General features: G+C 40.0%; 2 protein-coding genes across 10 annotated transcripts in view; one reads left to right on the forward strand and one right to left on the reverse strand.

The window, feature by feature from the left end:
* Positions 1-24279, reverse strand: part of LOC6039215 (flotillin-2) — a 284003-nt gene that overhangs the window by 179661 nt on the left and 80063 nt on the right. The gene's annotated exons all lie outside the window — the stretch shown is intronic.
* Positions 1-24279, forward strand: part of LOC6032716 (glucose dehydrogenase [FAD, quinone]) — a 29604-nt gene that overhangs the window by 114 nt on the left and 5211 nt on the right. The window contains exons 2-3 of one of the 4 annotated variants that reach the window (XM_038266110.1): positions 6306-6921; positions 23563-23608. The gene's annotated coding sequence lies outside the window, so the exon portion shown is untranslated. Of the gene's footprint in view, positions 1-6142; positions 6162-6216; positions 6922-23562; positions 23609-24279 lie in introns of those variants that run through there. The other 3 variants (XM_038266109.1, XM_038266107.1, XM_038266108.1) reach the window with 3 other exon arrangements.

Below are 24279 nucleotides of genomic sequence, written 5' to 3' on the forward strand. Positions count from 1 at the left end.
CGAGAATTGGCTGAGATTTGGAATCTTCTAGAGAGGGCGCGCGCGCGGGTTCTGGTTGTGAAATTCTATGGCTTGGGGTGGTTTCGTGGGCGAGAAGTGAACCAAACTGGACTCTGTGTGGCTGGATCGATTACATAAGCAAGGCCGTTCATGGCCGAAGACTGAGACTGTGTCGTTGCATAACAATGTTAAATGTGGTTTAAAATGTGACTCAAACTTTGCAGTACTGAGAGTACGAGCTGATCGAAGCGGATATTATTGTGAATTAAAATGCATTTGTTCAACTCTTACCATGTATCGGGATTATGCACGAGGTGTTATATAACTTTCATTTGAGAACTAAAGTGTTGACATTTACCTGAAAAAAAAAGAAAGAAAGGAATATGTTTAATATGAGTGTTTATAAAGTCAGTCAGATCCCTTCAAAGAGTAATTGTACTCACTGGGAATACTGACCGGTAGGGGATGGGTTTCGACTAGCGGCGTGCTGAGTTTCCAATCCAGAGGTCGTGAGTTCGATTCTCGTACCGGGATGATGAAGTTTAAAAAAAAAATTTCGCTAAAGACAAGTGATCCTTAGATTTTATCAATAAATTTTGCAATTTTTATTAAACCCAAAACTTTTGAATAAAAGTAAATTCTGGTATGGATCAAATAAACTTAGTTTCTTGTATGTGATGCATTTAAAACAGCTAATAAAATTACTTTAAGTTTAAATTTTGAAAACATGGTTATCGACACTTTTAGGTTATCGGAGTTTTAAAAAAACTTATAAGGGACCATCCATAAACCACGTGGACTTTTTTGAGAATCTGTCACCCCCCTTCGTGGACAATTGTCCATCCAAAAAAATAACTTTTTTGTATGGATCGTGGTCAACCGCTATACCCCCCCTCCCCCTAAAGAGACCACGTGGTTTATGGATGGTCCCTTAGATAATTTTGGGGTCAGAAATTAAGTTAAGTTAAGTTATTCTTCTCCAATTCCACCTTGAAAAGCATTAAACATATTTTTATTGGGCAAGAATTCAAAAACTCAAACCAAGTAAGAAAGCAGAGTTTTTTTTAGTTATGCACTAGGGAGACGAGAAAAATTTAAAATTTAGGATAGTCTCAAGAGATACCCCCTGGGATCAACTCAGATCGTCATGCACCCTTCTACAAAGTTGTAGAGAAAGGAATTTCTTACATAAAATCTCACACTTGGACAATTTTGAGCGAGACCTGCGCCACCTGCCGGCCAAATTCTGAAGCGATGTTTTCCCTCATACATTTTTGCAAATTTTCCTTTACAAACTTCAACGATCAAAAGCTACCTCTAAATCTTAACCGATTTGGCTCAAAATTGGCAAAGTAACTATTTTTGCCAAAGACATCGAGTCAGGGGGTATACCTAATGTCCCTTTTTTATTGTCACAATATTATGCACTGAACCATAAATTTAAACAATTTATTGTTATTCAATATAAACTTATTTAGTTTATCAAAGGCTGTGATTTTTTTAAATTTAAATTGGTTTAAAAAAAATGAAATAAAAAATACACATTGAAAATCGACCTTAGATTATACGGAAATGTTTAAACTTTACAAGGTAAATGCGTACTAGGGTGCCCAGACAAAAATACCCCCTGCTCCACAAGCCAAAAATGGGTTTTTGGGTTATTTTAAGCATCTGTGCAAATTTTGAGCGAAGTTGGTTGAGATTAACCCATAGATAACCGAGCCTAAATTTGGTGAAAAAATGTATTTCATACAAAAAATATTTTTATAAATCGCTAATAATAATAAGTTTTACAGCTTTGGTATGTAGTACACAGTTGTGAAGCATTAATTTTTTAATAATTCAATTCAATTCGGTTTTATTAGTGAATAATCATGTAACAATCAGTTCATTCGCAGTACAGAACAGAGTTTTGGAGTTCCTTTCAGCTGTGTGTTAAATCTCAATCCATTTTGGCACGATTATTGCTTATCACTTAGAGATTACCAAGAGTAAGAAAAAATTTAGAAAAAACTTACTGAAATTGCAAAGGAAAGGGGATAGAAATAGAAAAAGCTTAAACTAACGTCTTGATTCGAAATCCGGACACTTAGTAGCATATCATTTTTGTTATAGCTGGCAAAAAATCATGAAATAAGTTGTAAATGTAGAAATATCATCAGGATGTAGTATAAACAGTCAGTTTCAAGAAAATGCATGCAAAATATGTCTTTTCAAACAATTTTTCATCAGAATTTCAAAATTTAGATGATTTGTTGTGCTTCGAATCCCGGACACTGATAAAAGCTGATTCGAAATCCGGACACTTTTGCTTCGAATTCCGGACACTCGATTTTACTTATGAATCGCACAAATTTGGACTGAAATGTTAATGAATAACATTCTTTAGGTCTCAAATAAGCTGATAACATCAAAACAATCGATAGTTTATATAAACATTTGCTAGACTTTAAGGAAATTGTAACCATAAATTTCTGCTTTGCCTTCCCGGTGCTTCGAACGCCTATGAAATATTTCAAGTGAAATGTTTCGCATTTTTGGTAAACTTATAATTTTATTGTATGTAATTGTTTTGGCATTAACTACAGCGTTCAAAAAAACTTTAAATGAAAGTTGATGTTGGAGATCATCAAATAACACAGTTTTGGCATTCATAATGCGAACTTATATTCAAATAATTGATAAAACAAAATGAAGTGTCCGGGTTTCGAAGCGTCCGGGAATTCGAATCATGACGTTAGATCACAGTTTTTTTTTATCTGTTGTAGATGTGCTTAATCATTAGCTCCCCGAGGGCCAGAAATTGCTCCGCCTTGTTACGGCAGGTCCGAAACCGCGTCATCATCTCACCCGCTAGAGCAAAGAACTCCGGCAAGGTGAAGAGATCTTCTCCGGTTACTTCTTGCTGGGCCGCATCGCCGCTACCGGCAGCGACCACGCTTGCGAACGATCGCCCCCATCCAGGAGGGAATTCTGGGTTGTCCACTGGAACCGTACGCTGTCCAGCTGCAGGAACGGTAGAGCTCGTATTCCGCTGAGAAGGGTGGGATGCTGCTGCTTTCTTCTTCCTCTTTTCCTGCTACTCGAGGTAGGCCCTGCGCGCGACGCATCCGTGGTAATTACCGGTATGGTTGCCGTCACAGTTGGCGCACTTAATGCGCGCCTTGGTTTGCTCTGCCTTGTCCCCCAAGTCCGCCTTGCACGGCAGTGCACACTTCTCCGAGAGGTGTGTTTCACCGCACTTCACGCAGCGGGGCGGGAGGTTGCAGTTCCGCGAGCCGTGGCCGAACTTCTGGCAACGGTGGCATTGTGCTACGTCCATTGGGTTTTTGGAGTAAAACCGCCAGTTTACCCAAAAACCGTCCAACGCCTTAGTCCGACGCAGGTCTTGGATTTTGACGGTGCCGCGATCGAAGTACAACAGGTACAGAGTGTGCGTACCTGTGACTGTTGTCTTGCGCGAGAGCACTTTTATCTCCCGTGGCGTTATTCCGGCACCCGAGAGGTGTCCCTTCAGGTCGGCGATTGGGCGGTCTTGGTAGCCCTGCAGGACTACCTTAACAGCGGTCTTCTCAACTGGATCGAATGTGTAGAACTTGAAGTTGCTACGCTTCAGTTCTTTACCACCAGATCGAAATTCTTTTGGTGAAAGTAATCACTTGAACTTTCGATTTGCCAATTTTCAGACTATATTGAGGCCTTCCAGCAACTCGTCAACATCGTCCGCCAACGTATCCAAAACAAAAATTGGAGGTGGTCGCCGTTCCTTCGGAGAATTAACTTTTTTTGTCGTACTACCTTTTTTGCGTGCACGTCCATCGTCGTCGTCGTCGTCGGTAGTGCTGCTACCGTCGGTGTTGTTGTTGTAGCTTTCCTCGTCACTCAGTCTCGCGAACTTATTACTGGTGGGAATGTTGGCGGATGTTGATGCGCCACCGGTCGACAGATTGCCGGAAGTACCTGAGCGGAGTCTGCTTCTTATAGGGCTGCGATCCTGGACACGGTAATTAGCGTGTAATAACTCCGGATTGAATCCATCAGCGCACACGCTCCCCTGCGCGATGGCGGACGACGCGGCGGCGTTGTTTTGTTTACCTTTTTGCACTCGGCCGGTAGACGAACTTCGCGGGTTTTTCGAGGCCGCACTCGAACTGCCACGGCCACGGCCGGCCTTCGGCATGCTGGTGAAGCAAACTCGCGGGTAATCACGGTCGATTGCGGCGGAAAATTCGAAAAAACTTTTAGAGCTCTGAGCACTACACTGCTGCTTGCTCTGGAGGATACACGCAGAATGCCTTAATTTTTTAATAAGAATCTAACGTTTGGGAATATTTGGATAGAAGTAGCGCACCGTGCAGACCAAACTGTAAGAAAATTGGGGTTTTCATACCTTTTCTCGATTTTCTCGATACAAACTTCACCTTCGAGTATCAATGGGTAAATATTGACCGATTTTGTTCATATTTGGCCCAGAGTCCTAAAATAGCCCAAGGAACAATATTCAGCTTGTAGAGCGAGGTTTTGAGGAAAAGTATCATATTCTGGACCCTAATGCATTTATTTTACTGAATTCTCAGTTAACTGATATTTGCCACTTTGGCAGATGATTTACTAAAATTTCAGTAAATGTTTGTCAAACAACTGAAATTTCAGCAAAAGAAACGTCAAATTATTATCTTCAGTAATTTTCTTGTGGCAGTTTGACAGATCATTTGTTTAAGATTCAGCAATCGTCGCTGGTATTTCAGCTACCAAATTTGATTTTGCTTGTCATTAAAAATATTTCTAGTAGCACCCAAATAATAAGACATAAGTGACTTTTCAGTTTGACAGATATGCAGTTACTGATTTTTAAACAATGTTTTTGTTCATTACCCAATTTGAGCAAAAGTATCGCATTTTACTGAAATGGCAATCCAAAATTTGCTATGTATAATACTATTTTCGTAGAAAAAAAACTCTATTTTAAATAGAAGTACAACCAACTAGAAACTGCTCAAAACACATTTTTCTGCATTGATTTTTATTTTGAACTTTATTTGGGATCATTTCAAAGTATTTTAAGATATAAAATATAAATTATGAAAAGATAAATATAAAATTTTAATTATTTATAAGTTGACCTCTTTCGAACTGTGTACTGTTGCTTGTATTTTTAACACTGGAACGCCCAACGCATGTCCAACTTACACGGACGCCCAAGCCTCCCAAAAAAGTTGAAACGGTAACTTCAACACGCCCGTTCTCTGGCATAACTCAACCAATCGGGACGATTCTTGTTCCCAGTGATTTGTAAGAATGTCTAGATGATCCTAAAATTTTGCAGAACTTGATTTGAACAAATCTGTAATTTCTGCGACCGAAAACATCGTTCCAACTTTTTTTAAACGACTGCCTCCGCGGAATTTCCGGCGAATTTTTTTTTACACGCGAAAAAAAAAGTTGGAACGATGTTTTTGATCGCAAAAATCACAGATTTGATCAAATTAAGTTCTGCAAAGGTCTAGAATCATCTAGACATCCTAACAAATCACTGGAAAGAAGAATCATCTTGATTGGTTGAGTTATGCCCGAGAACCATTGCGTTGAAGTTACCGTTCCAACTTTTTTGGAGCCTTGGGCATTGGAATGTTAAGAAACATAGTAGGTAATTGAGATATTAACGCTACACAGAAAATAATAATGTAAATTTGGAAGCTTTAATTTTGGAAGGTTGAATATTATCTCTTTTATGATGTAATTTTACCTCAATTTAGACTGAAAAAGTGACATTACACCAGAAAAGTGGTAAAATTACACATTCCCAGAGGTAAAATTACACCTTTTTACTGACATACAAGATGTACTCCTTCCCAGATATAATATTACCATGATTTTTTTTCTGTTTAGATGCAACTTCTGACGCTTCTTGAAGCAACACAAATGTTGCCTTATTTCATTCAACTTCCATATTTCATATCAAGCCATCTCGCAACGCTTCTCGCACGAAACCTCACAAGACCATCGAAACCAAAAGTCCTCGCAACACCTCCTTGCTATAGTCTAGTCAGGTCACCCTCGAGGGCACCGTTGTCGAATTGCGTGCAAGTCCGTTGAGCACGCCATCATCGACTCGTCCAACACCTCCCTCGGGGTTAACGGAAGCCAAATCCCAGCCAATTGTAAGAATCACGCACTTGACTCCACACACGAAATCTATCCTCTTCCGATGGTTAGAACACCTCCCCCGAAGCAGTTCCGAGATTCTCGACCTTTCGACGTGCAACGGAGCGGTCAATCACTCTTTGAGAACGTCGATTTTCCAGGTTTCCGAGCGAGAAGAATCCAACGCTTTTTTGGCGGCAATCGAATCTAAACAAAAAAAAACTTCAGCAACGTGAACGGACTACACCCAGAGGACTGTGCACAGGAAAACGAACATTTTGCAAGACTTTTGAGACAGAACACGGTTACGGCAGCAGCACACGTTGAGTGAAGTTTGAGAGACGTTAGTAAGCTTGGTGAAACTTGTCTTTGTGAGAAAATTGCAACGTGAAACGGCCAGAAGATACTTTTTTCCCCTTAAAACCTTTTTTAAAAGTTCACAAAGAAGCTTACGACGTATGAGGCAACAATTTGGCCACCGGGCTGAGAAAAACAGCTAGAGAAAAATGCCAGCAAGTGACAACTCGTAACAGACTGACGGGCAGCGAAGGCGAACAACAAAAGAAGAAAATCAACAAGTGTTACAATTATTGAGCAATTTGAGCGATTATCTTGTGGGCACGTCAGCCGGCACAAGCAGCAACACATCGTGTAGGATCTATTTCTGGAGTGAGGGGGCGCAATCAATTTGGAGAGACACCGGGCAGCAGCGGCACGCGAACCTTCTGAAGACATGGACGACCAAAAAGGGCTACAGTTGTGGATTATCTTTCGAATGTAAGTAACACGATTCCAAAGGGTTCGTTTTTCGTCATTTGTCTATTATTAAGAGCTGTGCCGAAGAGAGTGCCACTTTGAAGGTTCACTCAAGCAACAAACCCGTAATCGAGCATATCATTGGGATAGATTGACTTTACGACCAAAGTGTAACGTCCCGTGACGATCGCAACGCGACGATGTCATTACAACATTATTTAGCGTGATAAACACTGTCACATTTCCTCAACGCGCATAAAAAGCAATTTGAATGATGAATGAGGAATGATAATTCATAAAATCATGCAAACCGAGTTACCTTTATACGGTACGAGAGAAGGGTTAAAAACCACCAATATCAATACCGGTTCCAGGTGCGAGATTTCACACACCGCGGGTAGATAAGTCTGTCAAGGACATTTGGCTTAAAATGTGAAATGGATAGCCAACAAGGCGTAAACTTTTAAGTTTTGCGTCAAAGGGTGATCATTTATTGAATAAATTTCAGTATCAGTAGATTGGATGATGTCAATATGCTAATGCAAAATTGCGATAATGTTAATCTTTCAGCGGAACACACTATTCTGGTATGCGGATTCAGAGTGTGGCGACCATATAAAGTCGTTTTCTTTATTGATTTTAAGACTATTGAAAATTGTTTCAAAATTTTCTTTGATTAACTCTGCTGAAGCCAGGAGCAACTGCGTTCCATGTATCACTTCAATTGTGTACATTCAGCTATCAAGGCGTCAATTTTAAGACGATTTCTACTCAAAATTCGATATAACAAGATTTGTAAAGATTTTCCCTGGAAAATTTGACATTTTTACATTAAAATATCTTGAGTTAATCGACTAAGAATCAACTTCTAAGCAAATGTCTGTGTGGGGATGAGTGTAAAGTAGGCCGTCCCAAAAAAAATGAAAAGTTGTCAAATCTTCGGTGCTCACCCCTAGAATGATAGATTAGGATGTCAGGAACAATGTTTTCCTACAACAAAAAATTCCCAAAAATGGTTTACAACTCGCGCGCGGAGCTTGAATGAAAAAAGTGCATTTTTTGAGTATTTTTCAGAAATGCGCGTAACAATCATAATAAAGTCATTCAAGTTTGGTCGCCTTGGGCTTCAAGTTATAGTTTAATGTCCCCTGAACAAATTTCTGTACAGACATAGTCCATAAAAGCTTGTGTTTGGGCATGGCAGGGCGTAAAGCAGAGAAATTTGCATTTTAGTGAACAAAAAGTGACGAATTTTCAAAATTCCTGGTTTATAAGAGTTTTTAGCATAAAACATTGGCTACTATGGTTACAAACGAGAAAGCATATATTTTGGATATTTTTATTTTGTTCGCTCAAAAACGATATTTGTTAATAACATTTCATGAAAAAACATGAGATTTTCTCACAATGTGACGTAAACGACCAATAATCATAAATCAAAATTAATTTTATCACAGATCATATCTTCAAGCTGTGAACGTGATTTTTTTTGTATGTACATTCGAATGAAACAAATTCATTTAAAAAAAACTTATTTTTCAAAAATAGTTACCCACTAGAGCTTTATTTGTTCATATCGAGAAGAGCACAGAGCAGTACTTATAAATATGTCGTTTACGTCACCTTGTGAGAAAATCTTATATTTTTTTAATGAAATATTATTAACAAATATCGTTTTTGAGCGAGCAAAATAAAAATTTCCAAAATATATGCCTTCCCGTTTGTAATCATAATAGCCAATGTTTTATGCTAAAAAACTATACTTAATCCACCTTTAGGTGGTTGGTGCCTTCCTCACATTCATAAAGTCAATACATTCAGTAAAAATAGCAACATTCCCTTAACATGTTTAACAAATCAATTTTATTACTGATTTTTATTGATAGGGTTCGCAGACCTTCAATTTTTCTGGCTCATCGGCAAGGTCTGATAAAAAAAAACCTATTCAACGAAAGTTCACATGGAAGATTCAGACATTAGTTTTAACACAATATCTCAGATCCGGCCTCCAGAAAGTATATAAATAACACTTAAGTGCCAATAACTTTTGATAGGGTTGTCAGATCCTTGATGTTTTAGGCTCATTTGAAATGTCTTTCAATTATCCAACTAACGATGGGTCGCATGATGGACCCGGACATATTTTTTACTGAAATATCTGAGATCCGGCCTTCAAAAAGTGTATAAATAACACTTAAGTGCTAATAACTTTTGATAGGGTTGTCAGATCCTTGATGTTTTAGGCTCATTTGAAAGGTCTGCCGATTATCTAACTAACGATGGGTCGCATGATGGACCCGGACATCATTTTTATTGAAATATCTGAGATCCGGCCTCCAAAAAGTGTATAAATAACACTTAAGTGCTAATAACTCTTGATAGGGTTGTCAGATCCTTGATGTTTTAGCCTCATTTAAAAGGTCTTCCGATTATCTAACTAACGATGGGTCGCATGATGGACCCGGACATCATTTTTATTGAAATATCTGAGATCCGGCCTCCAAAAAGTGTATAAATAACACTTAAGTGCTAATAACTCTTGATAGGGTTGTCAGATCCTTGATGTTTTAGGCTCATTTCAAATGTCTTTCAATTATCCAACTAACGATGGGTCGCATGATGGACCCGGACATCATTTTTATTGAAATATCTGAGATCCGGCCTCCAAAAAGTGTATAAATAACACTTAAGTGCGAATAACTTTTGATAGGGTTGTCAGATCCTTGATGTTTTAGGCTCATTTGAAAGGTCTTCCGATTATCTAACTAACGATGGGTCGCATGATGGACCCGGACATCATTTTTATTGAAATATCTGAGATCCGGCCTCCAAAAAGTGTATAAATAACACTTAAGTGCTAATAACTCTTGATAGGGTTGTCAGATCCTTGATGTTTTAGCCTCATTTAAAAGGTCTTCCGATTATCTAACTAACGATGGGTCGCATGATGGACCCGGACATCATTTTTATTGAAATATCTGAGATCCGGCCTCCAAAAAGTGTATAAATAACACTTAAGTTCTAATAACTTTTGATAGGGTTGTCAGATCATCAATGTTTTGGGCTCATTAGAAAGGTCTTTTCTTCTTCTTGCAAAAACCACCCTTTTTACAATCTTCCGGACATACGCCAAGATCGTTTTTTTAGCATAACTTTTGAAGTACTTAACTAAACTTGCTGATTTTAAATAGAGACCTATGGGACCCCAAGACGGATCGAATGAGACTAATACGGTCAAAATCCGTTCATCCAGTCCGGAGATAATCGAGTGACATTTTTTTTTGTCCACCCACCTACACACATCCACACAGACATTTGCTCAGACCATGATTCTGAGTCGATATGTATACGTGAAGGTGGGTCTACGAGGTCGAATTAAGAAGTTCATTTTTCGAGTGATTTTATAGCCTTTCCTCAGTAAAGTGAGGAAGGCAAAAATGCTTATAAACCAAGAATTTTGAAAATTCGTCACTTTTTGTTCGCTAAAAATGCAAATTTCTCGGCTTTACGTGTACATAAATTGAATGTTAAAAATAGCAAAATGATCTCCGTAAAATTTCCTATAAGCTGCATGCATTAATTTTGGCTGCAAATTTTTTTGGCTCGCTTTGGGGAGTGATTTTTGAATTTTTTTGGCTAAAAAATACAATTTTTTCTCCCTTAAACGCGCTGCCATGCCCAAACACAAGCTTTTATGGACTATGTCTGTACAGGAATTTGTTCAGGGGATATTAAACTATAACTTGAAGCCCGCGGCGACCAAATTTGAATGACTTTAGTATGATTATTACTCGCATTTCTGAAAAATACTCGAAAAATGCACTTTTTTCATTCAAGCTCCGCGCGCGAGTTGTAAACCATTTTTCGGAATTTTTTGTTGTATGAAAACATTGTTCCTGACATCCTAATCTATCATTCTAGGGGTGAGCACCGAAGATTTGAAAACTTTTCATATTTTTGGGACGGCCTAGTGTAGAGCAAAAATCGTCACTCTAATATCTCGGAACTGGCTGAAGGGATTTATGCTGGATTTGTTTAATTTAGTCTGGTTTGGGTTCTCATAAGTCCCTATGTCATATAATATAGTTTGATGAAGTGCTCATATAAAAAACAAGATTTTGGTAGAAGCAACACAAAACCTCAACAGTTCCGTAAATAAAAATCATGACTTTCGACTTTTTCGGAAATATCGGGAAATTATCCCTGCAAACATTCTTTGATAGGCTTTCTGGAGTTCATGCCCAATCAAATGCAAACAGGAAGCTTTTGCAATCAATTTTGTGGAGGAAGGCGTCAATCACTGAGGTAATTTGAATAAAGTCTTCACTTCTATCTTGTCCTATTTTTGACAAAATAGAGGAAATTCTAATATGTTTGACAGGTAGTAAATTCCATCCAATTTGCTGTTTCTCGCTATTTAATTTTTTTTAGCATGACTTTTGATAGAAACTTCCTCCTGAGCTAATTATTACTCGATTTCAGTTGAAAACGCTATTCAGGAGCTGTAATCGAACGTTAAGATATTGATAAGCCAACATCAGGTGCTCGATGGAAAACATGCAGTTTCCCTTGTTATGATTAAAATGGTTCAAGAATGTTTGGTTTAAGAGATCTCAAGTACTTCCAACAATACTCTGAAACTGAAAGCCTCAACTGCTAAATCCAACAACAACAAAAAACAGGTTGAAATTGGTAGCTCAGAAAATATTTATGTATACGAAACAATTAAAAAATGGAAAATTCTGTTTTATAGATATTTTAGATTTTGAAAGCTGAAAAGTCTGTAAAATATTGAATTTTCTTTAAATCTGTGAATCAAATTTATCGCTCAAAACAAAAAAAAAATGAAAAATGTTACTTTTCGACACTAGTGCTGAAAAGATCAATTTTTCAGCACCCATTTCAGTGCTGAAAAGAAGAAATTTTCAGCACTGGTGTTGAAAGGTATTAATTTTTCATTCTGTTAATTTTGGTAGAGAAAAGCAGGCCATTTCGTCGCTTGAGAATGACAGGAAAAGTAAGTAGTTTCACGACGGAACTGCAAATAAAAACAAATCTGACTGACTTCAATTAAGACTCCACATCACTGTAATGGATTATGTTCTGTTTAAGTTATCTTTAACCAAGAGTTTGTGATCGATTCCCATTTCAGCACTTTTTAAATATCAACTTTTTTGATAATGCACCAAAGAGTAAAATGTCCTCGACCATCTCGCGCTTTTCCCTCTTGAACGAGTGCTGCACTCTTTTGGATGTATTAGCCCACAGTTCACCGCAAATTAAGCTGCCGTAACATCGCATAAATACAATAATTGACAAATTAACCTGCTTCAAAACTTGGCGCGTGCGCGCGCATAGACTTACATCAGTAAATCGCTACTATTCGCTGCCACTTTACAGAATTACCCTGTCTCTCCCTCTGCGATGCTGAAGACCGACCTAAGCTGATGGCTTTTTATATAGCCAAATTATTTCGATCACTTCCTAGCAATTTTGCAAAGCGAATCCAGACTGACAGTCAGCTGAAGAGATCTTTTGTTTCGCGCTGGTTGAAAGCCCTTTCCTTCGTGTGCATTAGCTTTGGTGAGATTCAGAGCTTTGAAAGTTGAAGTTGCAGCAATGTAATGTGCGTCTGAATGGTCTTATGAAATGTTTGTATTATAAATCCGTCAAGTCGGTGCTTGCCAGAGATAAACAAATGATTTCAATATAAGCCATAACTTTGTAACACGACAGTGACTACCGGATTTAATGTCTTTTTAATTGACAGCAGATATCACCCTGGCGGGAAAAAGCTTTACTAATGATAGCTGGTGCGACTGATGAAGTTAGGCACAATCTCCACGTCGGAACTCGAGGGACGCCACGATAGTCAGGTCGGCTCACCGCCATAAAAACCCAGTTTGATCCAGCATCACTGATTGGCATGATTGTCCACGGAAGCGTGTGGCACCACCAACCAAACTCACTCCCCGGGACTAATCGAAATAATACCCCGTGGTTGGGTCCCACAGGCAAAGTGCTTTCGTTGAAATCCGATTTGCTTTGACTGCAGGTAATAAAACACTGCAAACGTGATCACTCCATTGGCTGGCGTTGAAACGCCCCTCGATTCTAACTAGTTCTGTGTGCAAGTTGATTTGTTTGGTTTGCGACTGCCCAAGGTGGAAACAAATTGGCTCTGTTCCGTAAACAAACAGACCGGAGAAGCTGGGATTGTTAGCTTTTGATGGATTGATTCACTATATTAAGCATTTTTTAAATTGTTTACAACTTCAGTACTTGAAAGAAATCCTTATTTATATTCAGGTTATTTAACTTTTTCATTAAAAAATAAAAGAAAACTTTAATCATTCGGTAATACTCAATTTATGATGTGATTAGCAAAAAAAAAACACGCGTTCAACGATGTGACCGGTTCTTGTGAAATGTGACACAGTCATGCGAAATGCGAGATTCTGCGCATCGCCGAAATCAACATCAAGCGGCGATCGCGATCACCTAATTTCCCAACACTTGACAAAAACAAAGTTGCTAAATCTATCAGATACAAAAAAAAACAGCAACTCAGCAAAAAGTTTTATGAGACCGGCACAAATTCGTCGATTCACTCACACTCGTGAAACGTGAGACGATGAGTCGTGGTGGAGTCGACGACCGCGACGTGATCTTCAGCGACCTGTTCTGGTGCAATTCGGCACAATTCCTTGGCTTGGCAGTATGTCAAAGCCATCGGAGAAGAAGGCGCATGTTCGCGTCAGCTCACCAACCAAACCAACCCAGCGCGAAGAGATTATGTCACGCAACACGGCGGTGCAAATTAGCGATGGCCCGCACGGTGAAACATAAATGAAGACTTGCTGCAGCTCCATCTACGGGTTTGTAGCGATTAATGCTACACGTGAGTTCGCTGACTTGGGGCCGGCTGATGTGGTCATATACTTCACGATACAGTTCGCCCAAGAGTTCACCTTCAATTTGGTTCGCTCGGCACGGGGTCTGCTTCTAGAAAATGCATGTTCAACATCGGTCTAGGGCTTCGCTACCTGCCGTACTGGGTCAAGTCAGAGGTTGCCCAACAAAGTGCGTTCGATGATAATGATTATAATGGTGATGGTGCCGGAGATTGGACGCGGCATGAGTGATTAATAAAAGGTTGATAATGGCTACGGGCATCAGATACGACATTTGAAGATCGAGTTTTATTGGGGTACAGTCATGATTGGTTTCCTGTTTGAAATGAAAGGGAGGGTTACAACATTCTTTCCTGTCACATATTTTATAGGCACACTGTTGGTCCACCTACAGTTTGAAGCACCTTGATGTTATTATATTTGACATTTTTGTGTCTTAGACCTCATTTAACACCCCGGCATCCCGCATGTGAAAAACACTGATTTTGGCACAAAACATGAATTTAACATCCACCATATGATCCCTGCCACCCTCCCATAATCTCTATTCGTAAAAATGGACCAGTTTTGGAATTATCACAAGTGTATCTTTCGTCGTGTATCTGCGTCTCAAAACTCTCAGGGTCCATTCACAAACCACGTAGTTATCCAATTTAGAAAAAAATCTTATTTTTAAGTGATTATTTTATCAAACTTTTAATATCCTTTCATGAGCTTTCTGAATTTGAGTTTATGGTTGGGAAACATTTTCTTTGCGTTTTGTCTTGCTGTTTTCTTTTCTCCATACTTAGTTAAACTTTGGATAACTTGATTACTTTAAAGAGTCTATATTTGAAATGCCTTCTCTTTCACAATTACAGTCGACTCTCTGGCTGTCGATCTTCTCGATATCAATAATTCTCCATCTATCGACGGATTCTTCAGTCCCTTCAATCTGCATACTTCAATTATCTTCATTCCTCGATATTTTCCCTTACTTGAAGGGTCTCTTCCTCGACGGTCCCTTGGATTCTGTTTGCTTTAAAAATCTCTTCCGGTTGTCAATAATTTCACTTTCTCATGACTTGCATAGACATTTTTCTTGGCGAAACGAAACTTTGAAGGGTGTTTTTGACATTAGTTTGTTTTTGTTTGATGGACGTTGCCATGATTCTCTCCCATAGCTGGGTATCAAGAAAACAATATTTTCAATCGAGTCTTCATTTTGCATCGTTCTGTAAACTGATGATTCTCTTCCTCGACGGTCCCTTGGATATTGACAACCAGCGAGTCGACTGTAAAATAATTAAAAAGATAAACAGTTTGATTCAATCAATTTGACCAACCCAAGAGCATCGCGATGCCCGTGAAAGTCATCATCATTTCGTAGTCACATCGTTAGCTCCGATGTCAACGTTACGATCGAATACGTAACGCGGACTCGATGTTATCATCGGCTATTTCTTTTTTTATAGATCCACCGACCTTCAAACGCCGATGCCACTGAGGAACCCTCTTCTCCCCCTAGGGGGCGCCCACTAACTGGGGCGTTCCTCTTTCCGTCTTTCAAGGGCACACCTTAAGCGAAGCGATAGAGCCAATTTCACACCTTAACGGCACGCTGCCCGGTTCCATCGCACACACACACACACCGCAACCAGTTCGGCGCAACCAACCCGACGCCGAACCGGGTGAAGGACGCAAGGCCGTCCACTTTGGACAGGCCAAAATTTGACCCAATTTCGTCGTTTGCTTTCGACCCACGGTTCGTCGCTTGGCAGTTGTTGTTGTCACCATTCGTCACGTTGATGGCTGCTGCAACTTTGTAGTGGCCGTCGGTATACCCTTTTGCAAGTCGTTGAAAGGCCCGGTTTTTTCGAGACTGCACAAAAACAAGCTAAATTCGACATTTTACGTCATTGTTTGCTGTCTTTCTTCGGCACTGGATGTGTCATTTGGCGGTTTTATTGGTGTAATAATTATTGAGGAAACATTTCAAGGGTCGTTGTGCAGACTTTGTACTGCCAATTGACAGCTAAAAAGTGAAGATTCAGTACCGGATAGGCAGTAAATTAATCATTCAGGAGTTTAAAATAAAATTCAATTGTATTGTTTACGAAAAACATAACATATTTAAAAATGTAGCTGACAAATTGAATGCACCCCAGACAAAGTTGAATTACACGTGTTGCACACTCACTTTAAATGGACCCAATTTACTCAGCTAACAATTTAAAACACGGCAATTTATTACGACATTTATGGCTCCGCTGAAGTGGCTCGTATTTTAATTTCACTAAACACTTTTTTTTTCAAACTAACCGGCAACTAACAAAACAACTCCAAACCAGTACCCGGCCTTTCCAGCCCATTTGCGATGCATGGTTTGTAAGAGAACGCACTTCTAACTCTTCGCGGTTCGAGGTGCTTCGCAGAATTAATAAGTAGATGTTTTGTGTTTGGAACCGGTTTTAACGCTAGGAGACAGCATTTTTAAAGGGGTTACATCATAATACAGCAAATTTATTGAAAGATAATTTTCAATCACTCCCGAAAGCTTCATGAAGATATTACATGATAAAACTGAGTTAGAGACGATTTTAAGCTCAACGTTTTGCCGTGCGCAAAGCGGACTGTCAAACTTTCTGAGCGTTTTTCTCGAAACACCGAGTTGATTTACGGGTGCCACGATATCTCGAGATGAGATGGACCAAATTGGCTGAAATCCAGGGTGAAGACTCTCAAAACATATCCCGTGTGCATGACGAAGCCCGAATTTAAAATTTTGCTTTTTAAAAAAATACAAAAATCTTAAATTGACGATTTTTTATATGAAAAACACAAAAATATTTTTATATTTAAAAAAAAACGTTTTGTGAAAATCGGCCTTCGTCATGCACACAGGACCGTTTTAACAAGTCTTCATCAACATTTTGAGCAGATTTGGTCAAGGCAGTGTTGAAATATCGTGGCACCCGTTTTTTGAGACTGCTATCTTCAAATAGCTATATCTCGGAAATGATACATCCAAATGTCTTCAAATTCGTTTTGATAATAGATGAAAATGTATATTTTCATGCCCTGCAAACAGATTTTAAATAAAATTAAGTATGTGCTGACACCAACCTCTGACTTTTTTTGATGTTTCAAATAAAAATCGAATAATTTTTAGCAATTTCTAAATCTGTTGAATTTTTATAGAAAAAAAACACATATTTTAAGCAAATAATGGCATTATTAAGAATATGGAGCACAAATTAAGTAAATGTCATTACTATCATTTAAAAATAGCGTTCTATGCAAATCCCTTTGAAAAAGTGATCTATAATTACAACTTTTCATTTAAAATTTTAAACAAGAAGGCATTACAGTAAAAAAAACTACACAATACGAAAATTTGTCATATTTTTTTTTTAAATTATGGCATGGATCACGATTGATGGAAAAATTTAAAGTATTTTTTTTTTTGCAATACCGTTGTACCAGAACAATTTATTAAGGGGTTACATACATGTAGAAAATCAAAAAATTTCATATTACAGAAAATTTATTAAATCCACTTAAAAGATGATTTTCAATCACTCCTGAAAGTTTCATGAAGATAAGACAACTGTCTACCTTTCTGAGCGTTTTTCTTTGAACACCAAGTTGATTTACGGGTGCCACGATATCTCGAGATGGGATAGACCAAATTGGCTGAAATTTTGGGTGAAGACTCTCAAGACATGTCCGGTGTGCATGACGAAGTCCGATTATGAAATTTTGAATTTTCAAAAAATACAAAAATCAAAAACTGGCGATTTTTTATATGATTAACTGAAAAATATTTTTATCTTTTTATTAAATATTTTTTTTTGAAAATCTGCCTTCGTCATGCACACGGGACCGGTTTAACGAGTCTTCGCCAAAATTTTGAGCCGATTTGGTCGAAGCAATGTTGAGATATCGTGGCACCCGTTTTCTGAAACTGCCAACTTCAAATAGCTATATCTCGGCAATGATACAACCAAATGTCTTCAAATTTCTTTTGTTAATAGATGAAAATGTATATTTTAATGCCCTGAAAACAGATTTTGAAAAAAAGTTTAATTATGTGAGTTACGGAAATTGCTTTCCGCCACCAACGCCACCAACATCGTCAGCACAGCCGACAACAGTAACCCAAACTGCGAACAAAGCTAAACTTCGTTTACCTCGCCGCGATTAAAGCAAGTAGCTCGATTAATGCTCAGTAAGCAAAACCTCAGTAACTCGTGTGTGAGGCTCTGGGGGACTTTTCGATCACAATAAAATCAGAACGTTTTGGACCGTCAAACCAACACTTAGGAGTAATTAATTAAAAGAAACCACCCTTTCATAATGGACGTTTTATAACTTGTGCTCAAACCGACCTCTGACATTTTTGCCGATTAACATGTATGTAGAGCATGAGCATGAGCATGAGAGATCACCCATGGTTGCCCCTCCGTTGCTGAACAGAACCGTAATATCCTTTCAGCACTACTGATTATAGGCTTCGACGATCTAGTGGTGTTTCCCTTATCAACAGCATGTATGAATGCGCTGAAAAGATAAAACACCATGATTGCTAAAGCTAGATCAGTTGCGAATAGGTAACAGTCATTGGCCACCAACGGCGCCCGCCATGTCAGTTTGTAGACCTCGATTTTAAGGGACGGGAATGTTAGTTAGCGCAGGTTGCTACTAGGGCAGCTGATTTACTCTGTGCTTACACCCCACGAGCGCCAGGAACCTGAAAACTTGTTAGTAGGATAGGGTGTTTGGTCAGGATTCATCATAGAAGATGATGATGCGACCCAAAATCATAGTGTTTGTTAAAAGATGTTATATATTATTCTCAAGGCAAACAATCGGATGCTGCGGATGAGACTTTTCCCGTTTATCGGTTGTTAAATTTTAAATGAAATGGTCTAGTCTTAGACAGCCGGCTGTGGAAAGATAGAACAAAAATCATTTGTAATTAAAGAATGAAGGATTAAAAATGTAACTTTTAACTTGAGATGATTTTACGAGTTTTAAATGATTGATGTTCAGTGAGGTACTAATTAACGGTGCGAACGACGAGTTTCGATGTGTATCGAGCTGAAATGGTATGATAGGGTGTTGATAGGGTCAAATCAAACTGGCTAGCTGTCATCGGGACAGCCAAAGCCAGCCGCACCTTCACACGCACGCGAGAAAACGAAAAACACACCGACGGCGGACGCGAAAATTCTACGACCCTACGGAAAGGAATCGCAAATCTGACTGGCTCAACTGTCATCGAGACAGCCAAAGCCAGCCGCACCTTCACACGCACACACGCACGCCAAAAACGAAAAACACACCGACGGCGGACGCGAAAATTCTACGACCCTACGGAAAGGAATCGCAAATCTGACTGGCTCAACTGTCATCGAGACAGCCAAAGCCAGCCGCACCTTCACACGCACACACGCACGCCAAAAAAACGAAAAACACACCGACGGCGGACGCGAAAATTCTACGACCCTACGGGAAGGAATCGCAAATCTGACTGGCTCAACTGTCATCGAGACAGCCAAAGCCAGCCGCACCTTCACACGCACACACGCACGCCAAAAAAAGAAAAACACACCGACGGCGGACGCGAAAATTCTACGACCCTACGGAAAGGAATCGCAAATCTGACTGGCTCAACTGTCATCGAGACAGCCAAAGCCAGCCGCACCTTCACACGCACACACGCACGCGAGAAAAACGAAAAACACACCGACGGCGGACGCGAAAATTCTACGACCCTACGGAAAGGAATCGCAAATCTGACTGGCTCAACTGTCATCGAGACAGCCAAAGCCAGCCGCACCTTCACACGCACACACGCACGCCAAAAAAAGAAAAACACACCGACGGCGGACGCGAAAATTCTACGACCCTACGGAAAGGAATCGCAAATCTGACTGGCTCAACTGTCATCGAGACAGCCAAAGCCAGCCGCACCTTCACACGCACACACGCACGCCAAAAAACGAAAAACACACCGACGGCGGACGCGAAAATTCTACGACCCTACGGAAAGGAATCGCAAATCTGACTGGCTCAACTGTCATCGAGACAGCCAAAGCCAGCCGCACCTTCACACGCACACACGCACGCCAAAAAAGAAAAACACACCGACGGCGGACGCGAAAATTCTACGACCCTACGGAAAGGAATCGCAAATCTGACTGGCTCAACTGTCATCGAGACAGCCAAAGCCAGCCGCACCTTCACACGCACACACGCACGCGAGAAAACGAAAAACACACCGACGGCGGACGCGAAAATTCTACGACCCTACGGAAAGGAATCGCAAATCTGACTGGCTCAACTGTCATCGGGACAGCAAAAGCCAGCCGCACCTTCACACGCACACACGCACGCCAAAAAACGAAAAACACACCGACGGCGGACGCGAAAATTCTACGACCCTACGGAAAGGAATCGCAAATCTGACTGGCTCAACTGTCATCGGGACAGCAAAAGCCAGCCGCACCTTCACACGCACACACGCACGCCAAAAAACGAAAAACACACCGACGGCGGACGCGAAAATTCTACGACCCTACGGAAAGGAATCGCAAATCTGACTGGCTCAACTGTCATCGAGACAGCCAAAGCCAGCCGCACCTTCACACGCACACACGCACGCCAAAAACGAAAAACACACCGACGGCGGACGCGAAAATTCTACGACCCTACGGAAAGGAATCGCAAATCTGACTGGCTCAACTGTCATCGAGACAGCCAAAGCCAGCCGCACCTTCACACGCACACACGCACGCCAAAAAAACGAAAAACACACCGACGGCGGACGCGAAAATTCTACGACCCTACGGAAAGGAATCGCAAATCTGACTGGCTCAACTGTCATCGGGACAGCAAAAGCCAGCCGCACCTTCACACGCACACACGCACGCCAAAAAAAACGAAAAACACACCGACGGCGGACGCGAAAATTCTACGACCCTACGGAAAGGAATCGCAAATCTGACTGGCTCAACTGTCATCGAGACAGCCAAAGCCAGCCGCACCTTCACACGCACACACGCACGCCAAAAAAACGAAAAACACACCGACGGCGGACGCGAAAATTCTACGACCCTACGGAAAGGAATCGCAAATCTGACTGGCTCAACTGTCATCCATTTTTGCCGATTAACATGTATGTAACCCCTTAATTCAAAATCACAAAAAATAATCCCTCCAACGGCATTGGGGTCCTTTTCGGCACTTTTAAAAATTACATTCGGCATAACTTTTGCTGTGTAAAAGCTAGAGCCTTGAAATTTTCTGACATTAAATTTATAGTATTAGCACACAATTTTACAAAACAAATAAACCTTAGACGACCCCTAGGAGTGCATCCATAAAAAAATTACTTTTTGCAAGTCCGTCGTGAAACTATTTACTTTTCCTGTCATTCTTGAACGACGAAATAGCCTACTTTTCTGTACCAAAAATAACAGAATCGAATAGCAACACTTTTCAAAATAAATGCTGAAAAGTTCTACTTTTGTTGGATAAATGTACGACTCGTGCTGAAAAAATCCTCTTTTTACAACTTGTTGCATAAACTACTATTAAAGGTATTGGGGTCCTTTTCGACCCCAAACTTTAAAAAATCGCCAAAAATCCAGTTTTTGTCCAAATCCGGCTCTCTTGGTCTCAAACGAAAGCTCACAATTTCCGAAATCGACCTGGAAAACCGGATTTGGTAACTGTGGACACCGGGAATCTGCTAAAACCGAAAAAAGGCCATTTTGAGACCCCAACATTGACCACCTGTAAAAAAACAAAGCAATCCACTTTAACGACCCCCGGGTCTTTTGTGGTCTCTATTGCAAGTTTCTGCTCATTTCTAGGCGTCCGAAGGTTATGTGTGGTGAGTCACCCAACACCTCGTTTACGCAAATGGACCGACGTTTTACTTCCCCATCCGATAGAAGGCCAGGAGGATAAGGCGGGAATCGAACCCACGCCCAATAGCAACTTAGGGATCGGCAGCCGAAGCCGCTAACCACCGCGCCACGAGGCCCTCTTGACGACCTGTATCTCCGGCAAATTTCAACCAATCAGGATGCTCCGGGCTGCATTCGACAGGTATTTACCTGTACGTTGATCACAAATATTAATATCAGGGCCAAGTGACCTACCGATTCCGAAAATCCGGAACATCCGAAAAGTTCGTGTTTAACTGTTTTTCACATTCATGTTATACCGTTAGACGATAGTTGAAATCGATCCATAAAATTAACTAAAAATACAATACACAATTGCCAGAACCACCCTGGAGTGTTACTGGCCAGTTCCAGGTAACCTGAAACTAATTCCCGGATGCCCGATGAACGGCCAACTTAACTTTTTTTTATGAAATCCCATCATGGTGCATATCTAAGGCTACCAACTGTACAGATTTTTCCTTACCATACGGATTTTCGAACCTCTTCGCGGATTTTTAACAGGCCGGAAGTTTTGTAGGGAATTTTACGCATATTACGGATTTGTACGGAATTTTAACAACTTTTAAATCATTGAATTGCTTTTTGATTTAGTCAAAGCTTTTGTTAACTAGATTTATTTTTTATTTTTCTGGGAGTTTGATTTAAAAAGAGAGAGTTTTCCGGGGTTTCCTCAATTCAAACTTGATTATCAATAATTCTAGAGTTTTTGAACTATTGTCTTTCATATGTTGATAGGACCTTTAAAAAAAACCCTAGAATTGTTTTTTAGAAATTCCTTACTAAATATATTTATCCATTTCCAAAGGCTTTCTAAAACTTGTGAAAACATTCGAACATTTGAAATAACAAATCTAGAGTTTTTTTAAAGGTCCTATAAACTGTTGTGTTTCACATTTTATAGGACCTTTTCAATAAAAAAAACTCTGGAAAAGTGTTCGTGAAAACACTAAGAACGATATTATTCGTAAAAGCAAACTTGACATTTCGTAAACTTTTAAACGTTTAACAAAAAAAAAATGAAAAACATATTGATTTGATTCAAATCACGGTTTATTTTATGAATACTTTTAAACGAGCAAGTCATAAGCACTCTGATAGCATTTTGTGAAATTTGTTAGCTGTATAAACGACACAGTTTTATATTTTTAATTCTCAAATTTATTAAATTTAATTTATCTAAATAATTCATTGACAGTTTTTGTTACACCATGGTGTCATATCGGCAAAGTGTACGGATTTTTTCTCAGCAAGAGTTGGTAGCCTTATGCATATCAAACTTTATAAAATTGATCGATATGACAATCTATGGGCATGCAGTTGTTCTCTGACCCATTATGGCTAATCTGGAACCGGTTACCGGTGGCCCCTTTGAGGACATTTCCAGAATATGATAGAAACCCTTACATCCGACATATCAAACTTCATAAAATTGAATTATATGACAATCTACGGACATGCCGTTGTTCTTTGACCCAGTCCGGTCACTCTTGAACCGATTATTGGTGGCCCTTCCTAAGGAATAAATAACTTCCGAAATATGCAAGAAACCCTATCATCTAACATTTATAACTTTCTCATATTCCGGAAGTATCCCAAATGGCCACCTATAATCCACTCCAGGGTGGCCAGAATGGGTCAGAAATCAACTGCATGGCCATAGATTGACATATCTTTCAATTTCATGAAGTTTGCTATGTCGGATGATAGGCTTTCTCTCTTCTCTTTTCTCTTCCCTCTCTAATGTGAATTTTTAAGTTATCTTGTGACACGTTCTATCTTTTTTACAGCTGGCTTGCCACAAGATCACACTAGTGACGGTATGCTGTTTTGAGGGTAGGTTCTGAACATGTTACGTTTACAATTCAAATGATTAAATTAACCTCCCTTTTCTGTGACACGCTTAGACCCAAGGTGACAAGCTAATCGCACTCGCGCAGTGCTTGATAAATAATCAAGCTGGCGGAAAATTATATCATTGTTCAACGCGTAGCCGTGCACCCACAGACGCTGATTGACATGTCGTTTTTCCAAACCCCCCTTTTGCCCCTGATAGACCAGATTGCATAATCAAATTGTAGTCTGGGGGTGCACGCAGATGTGTGGTATGCTCTGCTCTGCCAATTTGCATAAAATATGAGCCAAGGTGAGCCTGCAGGTGGTTTTTGTGGTTGATATTTCGACGGGGGTCTTTGACCCACAGCTAATAAGCCTGAATGCTCGAGAGATTACTCCAAATTGATGGCAACATTCAATTAGCATAGGCACATTTAATAAGCTTCACCCAGAACCACCAACTCTGTCTCATGTGGTTCACGCAAAGGGGGAGGAGGGACCTCAATTCAGTCAACCAATCTGGGTGCACCGTGGAACTTTACTGAATGAATTATACTCTGGCTGAAAACAGGACACACAGGACGTGTCTAAAAATAGCTTGCAGCTTGGTAGGTGACTTGTAATTGATTGTGCCACGTACACGGTACACGGGTGGTGTGGTGGCACAGCAG

This window comes from Culex quinquefasciatus, chromosome 3 (assembly GCF_015732765.1).
Source record: "Culex quinquefasciatus strain JHB chromosome 3, VPISU_Cqui_1.0_pri_paternal, whole genome shotgun sequence".
NCBI classification, from domain to species: Eukaryota; Metazoa; Arthropoda; class Insecta; order Diptera; family Culicidae; genus Culex; species Culex quinquefasciatus.